The sequence below is a fragment of the Oryctolagus cuniculus genome, chromosome 7 (assembly GCF_964237555.1).
Source record: "Oryctolagus cuniculus chromosome 7, mOryCun1.1, whole genome shotgun sequence".
In the NCBI taxonomy this organism is placed as follows: domain Eukaryota; kingdom Metazoa; phylum Chordata; class Mammalia; order Lagomorpha; family Leporidae; genus Oryctolagus; species Oryctolagus cuniculus.
The window spans coordinates 64,010,629-64,028,334 of NC_091438.1; the positions used below are offsets into that span (position 1 = coordinate 64,010,629).

At 37.5% G+C, this 17,706-nt stretch overlaps 1 long non-coding RNA gene across 1 annotated transcript in view; it reads right to left on the reverse strand.

Annotated features, from left to right (window-relative positions):
* Positions 1 to 9,381: 9,381 nt before the first annotated feature.
* LOC138850317 (uncharacterized) overlaps positions 9,382 to 17,706 on the reverse strand; it is a 34,563-nt gene continuing 26,238 nt past the window's right edge. Inside the window, exon 3 of the long non-coding RNA XR_011390036.1 lies at positions 9,382 to 9,991. This is a non-coding gene — a long non-coding RNA (uncharacterized lncRNA). The remainder of the gene's footprint in view (positions 9,992 to 17,706) is intronic.

The following is a 17,706-nucleotide window of genomic DNA, read 5'->3' on the forward strand; positions in this document are numbered from 1 at the left end:
AATAATAACAGTTTTTCACAAACAACATGAAACTCAGACTGTTCAGTAAATCTTCTTGCACATTTTACAAGGATAATTTTGGTAAAAGTGAACATTTAAATTATATAGAAATCATTTTATTTGGAAATAAATTGTACCACTTCTGAAGACATATTGAATAAGAGTTTATTCTTATATATATAAATATTTTCCTATGTATTCCACAGCTGGGCTGCAAAGCTTAAAACATAGTCCCAGTATTTATTATCTAAAAACAATCTGAGAGTTGCAAATGAAGAACTTGTTTCTTCCACAGGTCCAAGCAGGAGAGAATACCATGTGAGGAAGGCAATCTTTATTTTTGTACAAACAACTCTGCCAAGGCCAGGCATATTACCAAGGCACCAAAATTGCAAGTGGAGCACATGCTAGGCTATCTTATTCACACTGATGTATGATCAACTTCCAAGTTTTTCATTTTATATTCTTGTTTTAAGGAAAGAAAATCTCCCTACCTACATCCTAGATTTATCTCTGAAATAAACAAATGGAATTTTTATTATTAAGAGCTCTTTATGTTCATCTTTGAGTTGCAACTGCACACTCATCGTCACTTATCAATAAATCATCCCAATGCCTTCCTTCACCTCCTTTCAGGTTGGAAAAGACACATTTTCTCCGGTCTGACAAATCTTGTAGCTTACTTCTTCTTTAATGTATGTCAAATATATCCACACATCAAATGACATTTCAAGAGCTCCAAACATTTCAGGTCTCAAGGTAGCCTGGTGTTCTAAAATAGTTCTATTCTATTTCTCTGTTAAAAATGAGATAAAAGACATGACTTTAAGTGACTTCTTTTACCTTTAGATATTTAGGTGTTTAACCCCTGTCCAAGTAGTTTGGGAGCTCCACAGGACTGGATCTCAGCCTTAATTATTTTAACACTCTCTCAGTATATTACTTTGGACAAATTAGATGGCCAATAAATCTGAGTTAAATTTTGAAATTTTAGAAGGGCATATTTTGCTTACCTCCAATCCTCACTCTATTCCAAAGAACATGGACAAAGGGAAGAACAAGAGGACATAAGATTTCAATACAGCACTAAGAAAATTGAAGGATACATATGACTTTCCTTACTACATTTTCACCTCATCTCTTTTTCTCTCTCCTCTCTGTCTCTTTTACATCTATATTTCTATCTCACTCACAGATGTACATAGACACACAGACACATACACACACCACCACCATGTCCATCTTCACTTATACTTCAGTGTTAATGTTAATGTTAATTAAAGACCCTGTGTTTAGTTTCTTTCATTTGAATTGCTTTCCTTACCTAGGGAGATAATATCAGGAGTATTTTTTCTAATGTCACAATTGTGTGTGGCAGATAGTGGAACTGGACATTTTGTCTATGTGCCTTAAAACTGGTTCCTCTTGTCTCTCTAACCTCTCCTAAAAATAGTTACATCTCTCCTATACTAAAATCGGTTAGATTGAGAAATTCTTTTTGCAAATTATTGTATCCTCTCCATTGTTCTCACTTTATTGCCCATTCATAATGCAACTCGTGCAGTTTGGTTTTTGTGCCAACAAACTGAAATTGCCATGGCGAAGAAAAGCAAGCAATGGCATGTTTCAACTTTTATGATCCTAGTATAAAGACCCAAAGTGATACAGTTTATTGTATAGTTGTATAAGCTATTTGACTTTCTCAAAACTCTTAGTAACCTTTGTGGAACCTGTTATCCTCTTACCACCTGACCTCTTGCTTCTAAGTTTCTTCCATTAGCAATTATTTTGTATACCACTTAAACGGTGATTTCTTTTTTTTTAATATTTTCATTTATTTATTTGACAGGTAGCGTTACAGACAGTGAGAGAAAGAGACAGAGAGAAAGGTTGTCCCTCCATTGGCTTACTCCCCAAATGGCTGCAACGTCAGGAGCTACACCGATCAGGAGCCAGGAGCCTCCTCTGGGTCTCCCACGCAGGTGCAGGGGCCCACAGACTTGGGCCACATCCTCCACTGCCTTCCCAGGCCACAGCAGAGAGCTGGACCGGAAGAAGAGCAACCAAGACTAGAATCCAGTGCCCATATGGGATGCCAGTGCCGCAAGCAGAGGATTAACCTAGTGCGCCACAGCTCTGGTCCCTTAAACAGTGAATTCTTATGTTCCATTCTCACAGCATATTACTCTCTTTGCTAACATCTTAGTCTCCTCAGATATCATTCATTTCTCCTTCAGTGAACCTATTGAAAGTGTGCCTGTGTGAAATAAATCTAGATATCAGAGAGATATCAGATGTTGATATTGGATAGGATATCTACAGCCCCAATTTTCCCCTGAGGAAATCTAAGTTTTCGCTTAACATTGGCACTCAGATGTTGCAGAAATATTACTAGTTAACAGGTGGTTCTTGAAAGAATTCATATTTTCATCTTCCATATTTTCTTTATTTCCTTCATTTTATGGGTTTCTGAAAAGCATCACTGTTTACCTGGTCTTGTAGTATTGGGGTTTTCATGGATTCCTATTCCATATCCGTCACAGCCAACCAAGTGCAAAACCCTGCTGCTCTCACCTGAATCGTTAAGTAATAGATTTCATATATTGCTTTACCTCCATCTGCCACCAAGTTCAGGAAGGATCTCATTCCCATTAGCATGAAATAATGAAATAGCGAACCAACATAATTTCACACTCAGGGTGTCCCTGTATCCCTACCTCATCAGCCAGTATATTCCCATATTATAACTAGAATGATATTTCAGTAAAAGTGTGTCCTTGTTGCTCTCCTTTTTAAAGTCCTTCATAGCTACTCATCACCTACAAGCTGAAGCCCAGTCTTGTTTTGCTTGCACAATAATTGTTTACCAATCTGTGCACTTTGCTTTTAGAAATATCTTTAAGTTTGATATTGCACACATTCTATCTACAATGCATTTGTTAAAATTTTGCATTCCTTATTTGTGCTCCTCTAATATTCAGGTCAATTTTCATCTCTTGGTGATTTATGACTCCTCATAACTATCTCACTTTTGTCCTCTTGCACTAGGTCATGTGTGTGGATCCATCCCAAATCATTACATCTTTGTATTACAATAATTTAGATGTCTGTCTTCACCATTAGATGATAAGCTCCTCAAGGTCAGAGATGATGCCAGATTTGCTTTTCTATATCTGTTTTAGTACAACTTCACACAATATGTACAAATGAGTTTGTCTTGAACTGAATTAACATTTATTGTATATGTTATCTCAGTTATTTCACATATACTTCAGTGCTTCTGAGACTTAGGATGATTTGTAATACAAAATGCAACTGGGGTGATGATTAAAACTGTGGCCTAATATAGCTTATTCAGCACAAGTCTATGAAAGAGATAATAGAATTCCTAGGTGTAGGAAGTGAGGAAATCGAATTGCAGAAAGATTGAGTAATATGTCCAATCACAAAGCTATTAAATGATAAACCCAAGATCTGTACACAGCAAATATACTTGTCTCATAATTGAATCCTTTGAGAAAATAGTCAAGTTTCTCATGTACTCTATATATGTACATATATTTACAAACACATGCATGCACACATGTAGTATAAGTGTATATGCGCAGGTCAGAAAATCAAGTTTTGTTTTTTGCATTATCTATTCTTATAGAAAGATATTCCTTTGATGAAGAATAGGAAAAAATTTACCCTGTTCTATTTTTGTGGGTATCAAAACTAAATCCCAAATAAAATTAAATCAAGTTAGAAAGATGTCCAATAAACAATAGTAAGTCAGTTCATTTTTTAAAGATTTATTTCCTTATGTTAAAGACAGAGTTGCAGAGATAGACAGACAGAGAGAGAGAGAGAGAGAGAGAGAGAGAATCTTCTGTATCCTGGTTCACCCCCCAAATGGCTACAGCTGCTGGGGCTGGCCTAGGCTGAAGCCAGGAGCCAGGAGCTTCTTCCAGGTCTCCCACACCCACGTGGGTGCAGGGTTTGAAGTAATTGGGCCATCCTCTGTTGCTTTATGAGGCACATTAGCAGGGAGCTAGATATGAAGTAGATCAGCCTGGACTTGAACTGGTGCCTATGTGGAATACCTGTGTCACAGGCAGTGGCTTAATCTGCTTTGCCACAATGCCCACCCCGAAGTCAGAGTTCTTAAAACCCAATTTTTACAGATCCTTATAGAATATAATGTAGGGTTAACTATATGATCCTTAAGTAAACTGAAAATAGATATTTGTAAAAATTAAGAGTAGGAATGTGAGAGGGAGGAAGAGGAAGGGTTGGAGCGTGGGTGGGAGGGAGGGTGGGGTGTGTCACTATGTTCCTAAATCTGTATATATGAAATACATTAAACTTGTATCGCTTAAATATTAAATATATTGCATCCTATAGGTGGCCATATTTTGATTTCAGTAAAGGTGTAACTGATAGAAAAATATTTTCTCAATATAGATGGTCCTAGACTTACAATGGTTTGACTTATTCTGAAATTTGAATTTTGATTCTTTCCCAGGCCAATGACAGTGTACAACTATCTTGTTTCTCACTTTAAATGAAATAGTACATAAATTACCCGTGACATAAAACATGTTTTTTATGAATAGGCTTTGCATGTAAGTGAATGCGTTTTCTTTTTCTTTTTTTTTTCTTTTTTTAGCACATTTAAGTTAGTCCGATCTAAGCTTGAATTTTGGCAGATTAAGTGTAATTACATTCATTATCCACTTATTATATTTCACCTTATGATGAATTCACTGGGACATACCCATCAGAAGTTGAGGAGCAGCTGGAGTTTTCTAATCATCATTTGTTCCCTAAGTATTGAAGGTTGAAAGATGAAAAAATTAGGCATAATCTGCCTCAAAAAGTTTAGAAATACTTTTGAAAATGTACATCCTTTTACCAACATGATTATGTAGAAACCTACTAATTTGACTTCTCCCATGCCCTCTTCAGTCAGCTTCTTAAATGAGAATAGTGATACCTGTCCCACAACATTATTAGAAAGATTAGTTGAAATAGCTTATGTACTTTCTGGCCCTGAGTTTGGTAGACAGAAAGTGCTCAATAAATATAATGCTCCTCCTTTTCTTCTTTTTCAATCCTGTTCCATTTTCTTCCCTATGATTCAATAGATTATTGCCATAGTGTCTTTAGTGGTCTCCTTCTCTATCTTCCTTTACAATTCATCTTCTGCTCTGCTCTCTGGGCACCCAGTGAACTAATTGCAAGGACATGACAAAGGTCATCTTGTTAATCCTCAGAAATGTTTAATAATAACAAAAATCTATCAAGAAACTTAATTTATACTTCTAGTGTTGGAAGAAACACATGAGACATTTGTGAAATTCTAGTCCAAGACATTTTTACAACATTGTAACATATACCCTGTGGTCCACACTTAATCTATGTCCTTAGCTTCCTTTTAATAATACGTCTGAGGCTCTTCTCCTACATGCTAGACTAGAATCATCACCAAGATTTTTATACTGTTTGCTAAGATAGCAGAAAGTATCAATCGTTACTAGTTGAATGTTTGATTAGCAGAAACTTATTTAAAAGAGAGCTCAGCTATTACTTTATACAATTGAGAGATCTCAGAAATAAGTTTTTAAATCATTGTAAAATATTCTAATCTTTTGTACAACTGTGTGTGCGTGTGTGTGGGTGGGTGGGTGGATGCCATTCATGCACACAAAGCATCCTCAAATCATGTAACAGCCCAAACGGATGGGATTATCTTCTGTCATGCCCATTTCAGAGCTCCCTCCCTCCAAATAAGTCTTTGTTTCCACGGGCAACAGAGCTGCACATGGATTCTGAAGCACTTGGGTTGCCTCTCATGCCCTGAGGTAAACAGTTGCCTGCTGCACAACATAAATACTGAAAGCAAAGCTCTCTTGGTAAAAGACCTGACCAGCATGAATTGAGGAGTAACTGCAGGCTGCTCCAAAAAGCTCACCTCCAACAGCTCCGCGATAAAGGTTCCCAGAGAGAGTGCTATATACCCTGTGGTTTTAATAATTTCTGCCACTTAGGAATAGGAGTCTTTTGTCAGATGTTTGCAGCTTTTATATTGGTTTGAGATACAATAGAATGTTATTAATGTCATCAATGCCTTTCAAACTCCAGAGAGAACACCATTTCTGGCAAATCTGTTTGTTTCTAAGTCAAAATGAGTTAGGAATTTTCATTGTGCTTTGAAACCAATAGTTTTGGATGTCGCTATACATAATCACATATCTTTGGCTATGTGCTAACTAAGGGTAATTATTTTAATGTCAACTTTAATAGTTAACCCTTTACCATCGCATTTGAAGGTACAAATTGAGTACATTATGTTAAACTATTTCTAAACAGTGAAGGATGGTAATTGCAAAATTCAGGTGACCCCAGAAATATCATTTTTATGTCTAACAACCTGAGTAACAGTTTGGTCAACCAGATTGCTTTCCTTCTTTATATTGATTTATTTTTTTTATTTTTAAAGTTTTATTTATTTATTTGACAGACAAAGAAATGGGAAGATTCTTTCATCTCTGGTTCACACACCAAATGCCTGGAACAGGCAGAAATGGGTCTGGCCACCGCCAGGAGCCAAGAAGTTCCATCTGGGTCACTCACATGGGTGGCAGGAACCCATATACTTGAGCCATCATCTGCTGCTTCAAAGCCAGATTAACAGGAAATTGGATGAGAAGTACAAAGGAGCTTGGACTTAAACTAGTAACATGCTGTGCCACAGCACCCACCCCTTTCTTATTTTTATCTCATCAATTGCTGGAGGAAGAAAGCAGAGATAACAGATCTGGATGAGACAGGTTACTAGAGTCTAGAATTCAGTTTATGTAACTTCTTTTCAAATATAACACAGTTTCCTTCTATTTCCAACACTGTATCTCATTGAGAGGTAAAGAATGCCTTTGCCACATTCTTTCCTCCTTTGTTCCTCTGGCAGTGTATTTTTCTTTGACAATAAGAAACATGACATCTGGCTACCTGTTGTATTTGCCTACCTTCTGGCATAACTTGCTCTTAATTATGGCACTTTGTAAAATTTGCTGAATTATTAAAGTGTAAGTTAACAGAAGTTTTTTTTTTTTTTTCAGAAATACTGGAAGAATTAACCATTACTGCCTTGCCCTTGTGTGATGCATATATAAGCTGATACCAATAACATGTAACTGTTATGGCAGCAACAGGCAATTCTTGTAGGTCTCTTCTATTGATATCTGAAAAACAAATCCAAAGAGTAAATTGATATTCAGCTATAATATTATTTCACCTTTGTATAGTTTTTTATTTTTAAATTGCTATTTATTTATTTGAGAGGGAAAGAGATTTCTATCAGCTGGCTCACTCCTTAAATGGCTGGGGCTGAAGGGAGGGGCTGGGAGCTCAATCCAACTATCCCACGTATGTAGCAGGAACTCAAAGAATTGAACTAAATACTACTGCTTCCCAGGGTCAGCATTCATAGGAAGCTGGAGCCAGGAGCTGAAGCTGCATTTAGAGCTTCTGGCACTCATATGTGGGACTCAGATGTCTTCATTGATATTTTAATTGCTTGTCCCTTGTGAGATTGTTAATGGAGCACATCATCTTATTTAATCTCTGCAACCGTACCATGAATTAGTGAGAAGATCACATTTAAGGTTATACAAAAACCAAGGGAACTTTAATTGTACATTACACAGCAATTGTTCAAGTACTTTGAATCCTTTTTTAGTTTTATTTCTGTCGCCCTAGAGTCTCAGTGGGAAGGATGGGAGTGAAGGCTGTAGAGCACAAATATGAGATAGCACAACCACCTAGTCACAGAAAGTCTTTTATCCACAGAGGATTCAATTAAATGCATGCACAATTTTCAGAAGATTCATCCATATAGATGGCTGCAGATTCAGCGCTAGAATTTAGACCATGTGACCAAAGTGCCAAAGAGAAGCAGTGATGGTAACATGAGTGTCAACAACAAATGGCAAAATATGGTTTAGTAATACTTCTAAAACACCTTAAAATTTAGACTGTTATTATTCAATCACCTCCTTTGATTTTTCACACAAAGTACATAATTGGAAGGTATATGGAACATTTTAGCTGATTTTTTCATGCCTAAACTAGCTGGCAAACATCCAGAAGGCCCCGGAGATTTTGGCAGCGTGGTTTTTAGCCATGTCTAAGTCCCTAGCTGGGCCCCTTTAACTTCCAGTGGCCACGGATATCACTTGTGCACCTGCTTTCTGCGTGAGTTCTTCAGCTCCCTTAGTGACTGAGCATAACCGTCTGACTCCATCAGCCCAAATCCAACCCACATAACAGAAACATGTTCATTCAAGTGACTGAATACTGTGTATCTGTGCATACTGTGTGGTGCTATCTCTTTTTGTATACAATGAAAAAGACATGATCTTTGTGCTCAGTCACATTATCAACCACTCACCAGTTCCTTCAGCTTTCTATGTAAAGAATTGAACATAAGGTTACAATAAGTAAGGCTTGTGTTATGAGAAAGTTCTAAAGAATGAATTTGCTGAATGAAGTCATAACTGCCAAAGTTATTATTAGATTGCTGATCACCTAAAATATGTGTCATAGGAATTCAAATTGAGTCTGCAGGTGTCAGAAGAATATTTTGTTGAAAGTTATAGTTTAATATGATGCTATCTTGTGTAGGTGTTCAGGGCATTGTTAATGTCTTTGGTAAAAGTAGTTCATTCGGTTTCTCAGGGGTGTCTACCACTGCCATATCAGTGTCAGTGCTAGTCAGTTAGGATTTATTTGTTCCTTAAAGGGATAATTTGCATTCAGTTTGTTTGGTAGCCTCCTTCCCCCTACCTCACACTGTTGGTGGCAGTTTATTTATGATATTTCTTTTAGCATTATTTTGTTCATTAAAATCTCATGAAAATGTATTGCAGGCAATATGGTATTAAGGAAGGGAGGTGAGCTTTAGGAGCCGCCAGGTAGGACTTTGAGTTTTAATTCTATAGGTATTTGTTTGCTTTGCGAGTCAGTTCACTTCCTTGGCCCTCAGTTTCTTCGTCTGTAAATAGAGGTAAGATTTCCTGTTCTTACATTTTATTAAGAGTTGACAAGTCAATATCACAATAGTTAAAAGCACAATTAAAAGCTTGTTTACTATAATCCTTTCCATGTAAGTCGTGGCTAAAGAGGTATTAAATGTAACAGAGTGTTGCTTTCAGGCATTTGTAGCATTGAATATCATAGCTGATCTTCACAGAGTAGATAAGGCACCAAAATACCCATGTGTTCCTCTGTTTAAGTGTATTTTGCATATATACTTTCAATAGCTCTGTTCAATTACTAACTTTTGGGCAGCTGAAGTGATTACTGATTAAAGATCATCATTGCATTTAGCTGATAGACAATAAATTTCTCAAAATGATTTTTTCATTTTTTTGAAAGGCAGATGTACAGAGAGAGAGACAGAGAGGTAGGGAGAGAGAGAAAGAGAGCGAGAGAGAGAGAGAGAGAGAGAGAGAGAGATTTTCCTTTCGCTGATTCACTAATAAGATGGCTGCACAAACCAGGGCTGGGCCCTGCCTAATCCCACAGCCGGGAGCTTCATAGTCTCCCACGTGGGTGACAGGGGTCCAAACACTTGAGCCATCTGTGTGGCAGGAGCCCAAACACTTGAGCCATCTTCCGCTGCTCTTCTCAGGCCACTAGCAGGGGACTTATCACAGGTGGAGTACGAACCAGTGCCCTTTGGGGTTGCTGGCGTGGCAGGCAGTTGTTTTACCATCTACACCATAAGTCTCGCCCTTAAATGTTAAATTTTGCGATAAAGACATGTGATATATAAAACCCTCAAGAACTACAAATAATTTTAGGAAATGTTGAATATTTAAATGCTATTGTAGATGAATTGTGAAGCAGTGAAAGGAAGGTTCATATAAGATTTCAAATAGTTTACCTAGGTTTACCTGATTCAATGAAACTCCACATCCATGATTTCTGCATCCATGAATTCAACCTAATGGGGATCAAAAATATATTTCTGTCAAATAAATAATAAAAAATTGCATTTGTAATTAACATATACAGACTATTTTCCTTATCATCATTCCCTAAACAATACAGTATAACAGAACATTTACATTGTGTTAGGTGTTATAAGTAAACTACATGTGAGTTAAAGTAAGTGAGATGATGTGGGTAGGTTATATGCAAACATTCTACCATTTAATATAAACAACTTGAATATCCAGGGTTTTTGGTGGCCATGGAGGGTCCTGGAACCAATCCTTAAGGATTCTCTGAGGGGCCAACTATGCCCAATTTTTTTTTTCTTGCCATTGTCACAATATTTAGTAATAATATGTAGATACATTGGAATCTGAGACATGCTCACTAATTTAATTAATGCACACAAATTGCTTATTTGTGCCATTCACTATGCTGACTACTGCAGAAAAAGTGAAGAGTGAGCACAGGCAATCTGTCACCTTTTGAAGCAGGGACTGTGAACAACTCCTCCACGAGCAAACCTTGTCAGCATCACCCAGCCCTCTAGAGCTCAGCCAAGCATCTGAAAGCCTGATGTAAGCTTGAGTATTCAGAGGCTTTCTCTTGAAATTTGAAAACATAATAAGAGACATCAAAATTCAGGGCTAATTCAGGCTGACCACATTCATGTAATCCAAGGAGGATCATAAACTGAACCAATGAGATATCTGGAACTGCCTGATTTCAGCCTTTGGTTTTGTTGGACTTACCTGGGCTACTTTCACTGGATCCATGCTCATGATTCAGCTGACTCAAAGCAATTCATATATATATATATATATATATATATATAGACAGGTAGAGTTAGACAGTGAGAGAGAGAGACAGAGAGAAATGTCTTCCTTCCTTTGGTTCACTTCCCAAATGGCCACTACAGCCAGAGCTATGCCAATCCAAAGCCAGGAGCCAGGTGCTTCTTCCTGGTCTCCCATGCGATTGCAGGGGCCCAAGCACTTGGGCTATCCTCCACTGCCTTCCCGGGCCACAGCAGAGAGCTGGACTGGAAGAGGAGCAACTGGGACTAGAACCTAGCACCCATATGGGATGCCGGTGCCGAAGGCAGAGGATTAACCAAGTGAGCCATGGTGCCGGCCCCAGCAATTCATATTTTTAATGCCTAATTCTACCAAACTCAGACTAATATGTCAACGAGTAAAAATCTGTAGTGTTTAATGTTCTATTGTATTTATTAAGTGAATATTTCTAATTTGATCATATTTATCCTTTATATTTTATCCAATTCTTTTTTTAAAATATTTTATTTATTTGAGAGGTAGAGTTACAGAAAGCGGGAGAGACAGACAAAGGTCTTTCATCTGCTGGTTCACTCCTCAAATTGCTGCGATGGTGGGAGCTGGGCCGATCCAAAGTCAGGAATCAGGAGCTTGTCCTGGGTCTACCATATGGGTCAGGGGCCCAAGTACTTGGGCCATCTTCTACTGCTTTCACAGGCCACAGCAGAAAGCTGGATCAGAAGAGGAGCAGCCAGGACTAGAACCAACGCCCATATGGGATGCTGGTGCTGCAAGCAGAGTATTAACCTACTGTGCCTGGGAAAAACAGGGGAAGATGGCCCAAGTGTTTGGCCCCTGCCGCTCATGAGGAAACCTAGATTAAGTTCCTCCCTCTTTTGGCTTTGGCTTATCTCGACCTCAGCTGTTGCAACCACTTGGGGAATGAATCAGCAGATGGAAGATTCTTTCTCTGTCTCTCCTTCTTTCTATGTAACTCTGACTTCCAAAATAAATAAATAAAACTTTTAAAAATCATTTACCCTTATTTTTATTTATTGAGTTTCCTTTTAGTTTTCTAATACATTTAGAATACTTCTAGGAGATAAATTTATGTTTGAATCACAAATCTTTATTCATAATGTATCTAAGGCAGTAATCTAGGTTAGTTCTAAATTGTTTCATTAGAGTTCTGAACTTCCATGCAAGTTCAAGAATCTTGCCAGAGAGACTGGGATGGGAGGCTCTCAGTTGATATGAAGTAGAGGGGCATTCTGCTGGGCCCAACCTTCCATCCATCACCTCCAAGGCATTGGTTATATGAATGAACATCTTTTGCCCTTAGGACTACCTATAACAGTGATGAAATAACTTTAAATAATTTCAATCTATTGTGGAACAAAATTACCACCCAAACTTGGGAATTTGTGATAGAAGTCTGAATTTCTCAGCCACAAAATAGTGAAATATAGCAATATTTTTGTTGGTTTCCAATTGGTAAATTTCAGACATTTTGTTAGGTAACAATATAAAAACCGAATATAAATGGTCATCTAAATCAATTTATAATTATAAATTATAATAGCTGAAATGTCTTGATAGATACAAGGTACTCTGACAGATTGTAATAGAGACTCTTAGAGTGGTGTTCATGCTTTCTTTTTCAATTCTTTCTCTATAAGAAGTAGAATGTCAGTAGTGGATAGTTTGGAGTTGGCATGATTCGTTATGTGTAATAAAAGTGATAAAAGCATCCTTCTGCATAAGGATATCCACTTTTTCACAACAATTTAGTCAAGATGTGGTCCTTTCCCTCTTGTGTATTCTTGGTACATTTGTTGAAGATCAATCGACTAAATGATAAATGATTTATTTCTTTGTTCTTTATTCTGCCCCATTGGTCTACTAATATATTATTTTTTGCCAGTAATACACTATTTGATGACTAGATTTTTGTTGTAAATTTTGAGATCAGGTAATGTGTTGTCTCCAGTTCTGTTCTTTTTTTGCTTTAGAATTCTTACACTATTTGGGTTCATTTCATTTTATATATAAGTTTAAGGTTTTTTTTCAATTCCCTGAAAATTGCATTGGAATTCTAATAGGAATTGCATTGAATCTCTAGATCACTTTAGGTACAAATAATAGTTTAATATTATTCATTATTACAACATATGAACATGAGATAGTTTTCCATTTATTTATGCCTTCATCAGTATATATAATCAGTCTTGTACAATTTCAAGTATATAAATCTTTCATATCTTTGGTTAAATTCCTTCTTAAGGATTTTAATTTTTGATATTATTATTTAAATACGTAAATGTAAGGTCTGGAATTGTAAAATTATAACAAGAAAAAGTAGAGGTATAGCTTCTTTCTATTTATTTATTTTTAAATGATTTATCTTATTTATTTGAACAGCAAAGTTAGAGAGAGACAGAGATAGACAGAGGGTCCCAAGGACTTGAACCTTCTTCCACTGCTTTCCCAGGTACATTAGCAGAGAGCTGGATCTGCAGTAGAGTAGCTGTGACTCGAACCATCACCCATGTGGGATACTGCCACTGCAAGTGGTTTCCCAACTGATTATGCCTCAAAACTGCCAATCCCTCATTTTTAAAGATTTATTTATTTTATTTGAAAGGCAGTTTCAGAGAGAGAAGGAGAGATAGAGAATCTTCCACCTGCAGATTCATTCCCCAATGAAGCTGAAGCCAGGAGCCAGGAGCTTCATCCAGGTTTCTCATGTGGATGCAGGGGCCCAAAGACTTGAGCTTTCTTCCACTGGTTTCCCAAGTGTATTAGCAGAGAGCTGTTGGATGGGATGTGGACCATTCAGAACTCAACTGGTGCCCCATGGCGTGCTAATTTTGCAGGTAGCAGCTTAACCTGCTAGACCACAATGCTGGCCCATTGTTACAGCTTCTTGATACTGGTCTTGACAAAAGCTTTTCGATTTGACCACAGAAACACAGGCAGAAAATCCACAAGTAAACTAATAGGACTGCATCTACTTTAAGTTGCAGCAAGGAAACAACCAATGGATCAAGGAGGCAATGTACAAAATAGGAGAAAATATATAGAAACTATACATCAGTAAAGGGGTTAATATTCAACAATATCTAGGGAATGAAACTCAGTAGCAATAAAACAAATAACTAAATTAAAAAGTAAATGAGAAATGTAGACAGATATTTCTTTATTTCTTTTTTTTAAAGAACTCCACATGATATTGCTTTTGTTGTTGTTGTGTGTTTTTTAAATATTTATTCATTTATTTGAAAAGCAGAGTTATGGAGAGGCAGAGGCGGAGAGAGAGAGAGAGAGAGGGAGAGAGAGGTCTTCCACCCTCTGTTTCACTCCCTGAAAGGCTGCAACAGCCAGAGAAGGGCCGATTGGAAGCCAGGATCCAGGAGATTCTTCCAGGTCACTCATTCAGGTACAGGGACCCAAGCACTTGGGCCATCTTCTACTGCTTTCCCAGGGTGTAGCAGAGAGCTGGATCAGAGTTGGAGCAGCCAGGACTTGAACTGGTGCCTATATGGGATGCCGATACCACAGGTGGCAGCTTTATGTCCTATGCCACAGCACCAGCCCTGAAGATTAATATTTCTATTTTTTTTTTTTTTTGACAGGCAGAGTTAGACAGTGAGAGAGAGACAGAGAGAAAGGTCTTCCTTCTGTTGGTTTACCCTCCCCCCCACCATGGCCACTACAGCTGGCATACTGCGCCGACCCGAAGCCAGGAGCCAGGTGCTTCCTCCTGGTCTCCCACGCGGGTGCAGGTGCCCAAGCACTTTGGCCATCCTCTACTGCCTTCCCAGGCCACAGCAGAGAGCTGGACTGGAAGAGGAGCAACCGGGACAGAATGTGGCGCCCCAACTGGGACTAGAACCTGGTGTGCTGGCGCCACAGGCGGAGGATTAGTCAAGTGAGCCACAGCGCCAGCCAATAGATATTTCTTAAATGACCAGCTAGGAGATGAAAAGGTGCAAAACATTAATAATCAAGAAATGCAAATTTAAATTTCAGTGAGTTATCATCTCACACCTACTAGAAGGGCTATTATCAAAACAAACAAACAAACAAAAATAAATTGGTGGAGATTCACAGAAAAGAAAATCATTGTACATGGTTGGTGGGAATACAAATTAGTACAATCATTGTAGAAAACAGGCAACGGTTCCTCGTAATGTTAAAAGGAAGACAAGGTATTTGGGTAGTGGGGAAGAACCTCTTGGGTTGTATTGGAGTGCCTAGGCTTGAGTTTTTATTCCAGTGCTGATTCTAGCTTCCTACTAATGCACACTCTGTGAGGGAGAAGTTAATGGCTCAAGTACTTCTGTCCCTGTCATCCATCTGGGGAATCTGGATTGAGTTCTAGGATCCTGTCTTTAGCCTGGGCAGGTGCTAGCTTTTGCAGTGGATGTGAGATCTCCCTGTGTTGGTTGTTCATGGTGTCCATTTCACTTCAAAAGTTTTCCCCTTTGGTGCTCAGTTAGTTGTCGCTGATCAGGGAGAACATATGACATTTGTCCCTTTGGGACTGGCTTAATTCACTCAGCATAATGTTTTCCAGATTCCTCCACTTTGTTGCAAATGACCGGATTTCATTGTTTTTGACTGCTGTATAGTATTCAATAGAGTACATGTCCCATAATTTCTTTATCCAGTCTACTGCTGATGAGCATTTGGGTTGGTTCCAGGTCTTTGCTATTGTGAATTGAACTGCAATAAACATTAATGTGCAGACAGCTTTTTTGTTTGCCAATTTAATTTCCTTTGGATAAATACCAAGGAGTGGTATGGCTGGGTTGTATGGTAGGGTTACATTCAAGTTTCTGGTTTTTCTCTCTTTCTCTTTGAAAAATATTGAAAATAGGATTAGAAGCAAAGTGAAATCAACATGCTGAATGATGTCTGCCTGTCCATGTTCATCATAATATTATTTATAATAGGTAAGATATGGAATCAACATGTGTCCATAAAATAATGAATCAACAAACAATGTGGCATGTATTCACAACAGAACTATTTTGATTTGTGTAAAGAAGGAAATCCTGTCAATTGTGACAACATGGATGAATCTAGGGGACATTATGCTAAGAGAAATAAGATATCTATAGAAAGGAAAATTCTTTAAGATATTACTTATATATAAAAAGTCTAACCTGCATTAGTAGAGAATATAATGGTGGTTTACCAGTGGCTGGGGTGGTAGGGAGGGATATGGTAATATGTTTGTCAAGAGTACAGAAAGGAGCAAACAGTTGAGTCAAAGAGTACAGATATCAGCGAGACCAGAAGAGTAAGTCCTGGAGATCCATCATACAATATGGATCTCCATATTAACATATGGAGATATTACAGTTAATAAAACATGAGTGTACTTGAAAATCTCTTAGGGAAAATTACCTATTCTCATCACACACAAAAAAAATCATGTTCATGAGATGATGGCTATATTGATCTAATCATACCATGATATACACACAAAGCAAAAATATCTTAAATGTGAGCATAGGCAATTTTTACTTCCAAGTAAGACTTAATATTGCTGGAAAAAGAAGTGCCAAGTTCAGCAGCTAGATGAAAGGGAAGGGAAGCTGAACGTGAAGTCACTCCATAATTTCCCTTAAAACCATTTCTACTGATTCATCATGAAGGAACACTACACATTAACTGTCATTGAGGTGTTCTTTTAGAAGGGGCTTGCAAGGGAAATTTTAATAACTTCAGAGATGGAAACTGTATCAGAAAAGAGATTTACTAAAATATACCAATTATTAAGTTTCTATTGTGTTTCAGGCACAAAATAATAAATCTACTCTATCCTTTTTTCCATTAAGTTTATATAAAGATACTGTTCTTTTGAGGCAGAAGGATTTAATTGACTTTTATCTTACTTCACTGTTATTTCAAAAACTTAGAATGGTAGGTTACTCATTTTTTCAAAATTTGCAAATAACTTGTGGGTGGCAAATATAAGTTTAAAGTCTGGTTGTTTGATTTCAACGCCTGCCCTAAACATTATTATATTATATATATTATACTATTATTAGTACTATTGAGAAGCACACCGGTTATGACCATTATGATCCAGGCATAGAATATGTGAACATTAAGTCACTAAGAGCATGTTTAGGTTGAGTTAACACTAAGAACAGATAAAGTTTTTCATAAAGTCATCTGTTTGGTTTGGACTCTGAAGAAAAGTCTAGATTTTACAGAGCTATTGAAATGCACAGACAGTTGCAAACATACAAATATATGCAATATACTACTTTCCAACTTTATATCCATTCTTTCTTTACCCTAGGAAAAACCTTGAGTAAGATCTAAAATACATAGTGTAGCAAGAGCTCAACAGAAAGGCAAATGAAATGAACAATGTACAATTGCTAAAAAAAATCTGATAATAGTAAAAGAGTTGGCCTTTATAGGACCAGCTCCTGTAATATTTTCGTGATGGATAGTAACTCAAAATTTTTTTTTCAATTCTGCTTGATGTTAAATATTTTTGGACAGATATGAATCCACTTCAATTTATTGTTCTGTGAAAAATATTTTACCTTTTATGAGAAAGAGAAGATATAGCCAAACTGTCAAAAATTTCTATGCTTGCTCTCTGGGCATGATGTATGAAAGATACTACAATGCTGATTCACAGTGTAGCTCAAATAGAACTCACCTTCCTTTACTATTCATATCTTTTTTAAAGATTTTATTTATTTATTTGAGAGGTAGAGTTAGAGACAGTGAGAGGGAGAGACAGAGGGAAAGGTCTTCCATCTGCTTGTTCACTCTCCAAGTGGCCGCAATGGCTGGAGCTGAGCCAAAATCCAAAGCCAGTAGTCAAGAGCTTCTTCCATGTGTCCCATGCTGGTACAGGGGCCCAAGCATCTGGGCCATCTTCTACTGCCAGTGCCACAGGGGAGAATTAACCTAC